Source organism: Penaeus japonicus, unplaced genomic scaffold (assembly GCF_977035675.1).
Source record: "Penaeus japonicus unplaced genomic scaffold, GWHDUDI00000001_assembly GWHDUDI00000005, whole genome shotgun sequence".
In the NCBI taxonomy this organism is placed as follows: Eukaryota; Metazoa; Arthropoda; class Malacostraca; order Decapoda; family Penaeidae; genus Penaeus; species Penaeus japonicus.
In genome coordinates, this window is record NW_028234407.1 from 1405318 (window position 1) to 1410317 (window position 5000).

Here is a 5000-nt window from a genome sequence, read left to right on the forward strand (position 1 = left end):
CAGACACAGATTCAGACACAGACATGGACACACACAGACACAAATACATACACGGGCACGCACACAGACACATGCACAGACACGCACACAGACACAGACACAGACACATATTCAGACACATATACACATCCACGGACACGCACACAGACACAGACACACACAAACACACTCACATACACGCAGACACACACAGACAGACACACACAGACACAACCACGGACCCAAGAAGTCTCATGCAAAGGAAAACGGGAATGAAGCAATTGCAAAATTCTCTTCGGTAGAAAAATATATTTTGAAGGTGCCATTAAATTAATGAACGGCGGGGAATTTTGCATAATTTTTGTTGTTGTTGTTGTTGTTTTTTTTTTTTTAGATTGTTCTTTTTGCATTTCTTCTTGTGTTTTTGTTTTGTGTGTGTTTTTGCAACATAAAAAATCTTGCTTGTTGTGTTTTTCTTGTGTTTTTTTTTTTTTTCTCGTCTTTTGGTGATGTTACAAGTATACGTGCTTCCATTATCATTCATTCTTATCTTCTTTGTTCTGTTTTTGTGTCTTTGTTGCAGGTGTCTTAAAACTCCATTATTTTTTGCATTCTCTTTCCTTCTCTTTTCTTTTTTATTTCTTGTTTTATGTTTGTTTGTTGTTTGTTTTTTGCTTTTTGGCTTCTCCCTGCTCCTCTTTCTCCCTTCCCCCACCCCCTTCTTTTTTACCCCTTCTTGCGATGGCTAAGTTTAAAGGGCTAAGTATTAAATATCATGAACACGTGACACCTGCGTTGTCAGAGATTGTTATTTACTTCTACTGTCATGCGCAGAGAAAGGGGAAATGGGAGGAAGGGAGAGAGAGAGAAAGAGAAAGAGGAGGAAGGGAGAGAGAGAGAGAGAGAGAGAGAGAGAGAGAGAGAGAGAGAGAGAGAGAGAGAGAGAAAGAGAAAATGGGAGGAAGGGAGAGATATAGAGAGAAAGAGGAAATGGGGGGAAGGGAGAGAGAGATAGAGAAAGACGAAATGGGAGAAAGGGAGAGAGGGAAAGGGTGGGGGGGAGGAGAGGGAGAGGGAGCATAGGAGGGATGAAGGGAAGGAAGGAGAGGGAAGGAGTGAGGGAAATTGAGAGAGAGAGAGAGAGAGAGAGAGAGAGAGAGAGAGAGAGAGAGAGAGAGAGAGAGAGAGAGAGAGAGAGAGAGAGAGAGAGAGAGAGAGAGAGAGAGAGAGAGAGAGAGAGAGAGAGAGAGAGAGAGAGACAGACAGACAGACAGACAGAGAGAAAGACAGATAGAGAGAGAAAGACAGAGAGAAAAGGAAGGTAGGAGAAAGGGAGACAGACCGACAGTCAAACAAGTGCATGAACGTAAAGAAAGATACAAAAAAACAAAAAGGCAAGCAGATCCTCGAAAAAAAATATATATATGAATTATTTCCGAAAACATATAACAATTGAAACATATAATCCAGCAAATGATTTATATCAAGTATCATTTTCCAGTCCCTCTCAGTATCATTATATCATACACTTATGATATAACCACTTAATATACTTAAATATATATGTATAAAAATATGAAAAAAAAAAATCCATTTTATATATATATGTGTCACTTACATTTCATAAATACACTAGACACCCCTCATAAACACAGTCAAATGTCATAATCATAAAAAGAAAACGAGATAAAATATATGTCGAAATATTAGATATTAAATGATTTTCTCAATATATTTTCCGCATGAAGAGTTCTTCATAATTATCATAATCATCAACGTAATTAGACCTAAATATCTGTTAATTACATGGAGGTCATTAGAGATGACCGTTCGATTCTGAAATATTAATGTTGTGATGATGAAGATAATGATAATCATGATTATGATGAGGATGATGAGAATGATATTGAAAATGATGATGATTATGATGATGATGATGATAGTGATAATAATGATGGTGATGATTATAATGATGATGATAGTGATGATAATGATGATGATGATGATGATAATGATGATGATAGTGATAATGATGATGATAATGATGATGATTGATGATAATGATGATGCTGAGGATTATGACAATGATGGTGATGATGAAAATAATAATGATGAGAATAATGGTTATACTGATAATAGTAATAGCAATGATAATAATGATTAATAAAATTGTTATTATTATTATCATTTTCATTATCAATACTATTGTTATCCTTATCATTGTTATTATCATAATTATCATTACTATTATCATCATCATTGTTAGCATCATTTTTATAATAGGAAGAAGTGGGAATAAGAAGAAAAAAAACTAGAAATAAAAGACAAAACAAAAACAAAAAAGGGGAGGGGGAGCAAGAATATAATTCCAAGCAAAAAAAAAAAGAAAGAAAAAAAATTACAAAAGCAAGATTGAAAAAGATATTTTTGGAAAATCCGAACTTTTCCGAGATCAAAGCGATGAAGTAGCTCATTAGCTTTTTTGGACTTTATTTGCGAAATCTCAAGATTTCTCGGTCTTTCTCTCCCATAACAAAAGGGACATAGCTTTAGTTCTCTTTCTCTCTCTCTCTCTTTCTCTCTCTCTCTCTCTCTCTCTCTCTCTCTCTCTCTCTCTCTCTCTCCTTCTCTCTCTCTCTCTCTTTCCCTCTCTCTCTCTCTACCTTATCCCTTTGAGATGTATGTAATCACTTGTCTCTTTCTCTCTTTTTTCTTTTTCGTCTCTCAGCTCTCTCTCTCTCTCTCTCTCTCTCTCTCTCTCTCTCTCTCTCTCTCTCTCTCTCTCTCTCTCTCTCTCTCTCTCTCTCTGTTTATATATCTGTCTATGTAGGGTTCTTTTTTCTCTCTCTCTTTCTTGATTTTTCTCGATTTTTCTTTTTCTCTTTCTTTCTTTCTTTCTTACTTTCTCTCTCTCTATCTCTTTCTTTCTTTCTCTTTCTCTCTCTCTCTCTCATAATCTCTCTCTCTGTCTCTCATAATCTCTCTCTCTCTCTCTCTCTCTCTCTCTCTCTCTCTCTCTCTCTCTCTCTCTCTCTCTCTCTCTCTTTCTCTCTCTCTACCTTATCCCTTTGAGATGTATGTAATCACTTGTCTCTTTCTCTCTTTTTTCTTTCGTTCTCTCAGCTCCTTTCATCTCTCACCTCTCTCCTCTTCTTCTCTCTCTCTCTCTCTCTCTCTCTCGTCTTTCTCTTGATCTCTCTCTCTTTTCCCCTTTTCTCCTCTCTCTCTCTCTCTCTCTCTCTCTCTCTCTCTCTCTCTCTCTCTCTCTCTCTCTCTCTCTCTCTCTCTCTCTCTCTCTCTCTCACTCTCTGTTTATCTATCTGTCTATGTAGGGTTCTTTTTTCTCTCTCTCTTTCTTGATTTTTCTCGATTTTTATTTTTCTCTTTCTTTCTTTCTTTCTTACTTTCTCTCTCTCTATCTCTTTCTTTCTTTCTCTTTTTTTTTTTTTCTCTCTCTCTCTCTCTCTTTCTCCAACCTACCTTCTATCCACCTTACCCACCAACCCACCCTCACCTCACCCACCCACCCTCACCCCACCAACCCACCCACCAACACACCCTCACCCCACCCACCAACCCACCCTCACCCCACCCATCCACCCACCCACCCTCACCCCACCCACCAACCCTCAACCCACAAACCCACCCTCACCCCACCTACCCACTCAACCCACCCACCTACCCACAAACCCTCAACCCACCAACCCACCCACCCTCACCTCACCCACCTACCCACCAACCCACCCACCTACCCTCACCCCACCATCAACCCACCCACCCACCCATACCCACACCCCACCCCACCCTCACCCTCAACCAACCCACGAACCCACCACAGTCAATAATCCTTCAATACCTTCCAGCTTTAATTCGGCGGCCCCGAGTCAGCAACAGTTGATAAGAGAAAATAATTGGCCAAAAATCAGTGCAAGGAAGGGAGGCGTTTAATCTAATTTGAGATAATTATGCAAGCTACGATATTACGAGGAGAGATCGAGGGGAGAGAGACTGGCCGGAATGCGATTTTTGGGGCGTGCGATTTTTTTTTGCTGGTAATAGGGGTAATTATTATCGGTATTGTCTTTGGTGGTGTTGTTATTATTATCATTTTTTTTATTGTTGTTATCGTTGTTATTTTCGTTATTGTTGTTGTTTTTGTTATTAGCATTGTTATTGTTATTATCATCTTCGTTATTATTATCATCTTCGTTATTATTATCTTCTTCGTTCTTATTATCATCTTGGTTATTATTATCATAACTATTATTATCATCATTATTATTGTTATCACCATCGTTATTATTTTCATCATTATCATCATTATCGCTTTTGTTATTAATACTATCATCTTTATCGTTGTTGTTATTATTGTTATTATTATCTTTATCCTCGTTATCTCATTATCATTATTATTTTTATTTTCATGATCATTATCATTTCTATCATTAGCATTATCATAATCATCATTAGCATTATTACTATGATCATTATCATTATTGTTTTCATTATGATTACTATTACCATAATAATCCTCATTATTTGTCTCATGAATCTAATCATTATCATTACCATTATCATTAACATTATTAATATAATCTTCATCATTATCATCATCATCATAATGAACAGCAGTAATGATATAAATAGTAATATAGTAATCATCATTAAGATTACCATTAACATTTTACTGCCTTCATCATTACTAAAATATCTATCACTCTTACTACCACTATCAATATCATCATTATCATTACCATTATCATAATCTATCGTATTATAAATGCTAACTCCTTGATTCAATGAATGTACATAAATATCAACACACACTGTACATATTCGTTAAAATTCCTAATCAAAGCTCACAAGTAGCGACTAACAACACTAATCGCTACCTACTGAGAAAACTACATTGTGAAAAATGATGAAAAGTTTATGAAAAAAATGGGTAACCTCACAGCGCGTATGACGTCATCAACACGTTTCAAGAATACCTTTATTGGAATTATTTCGATTTCTTGTTT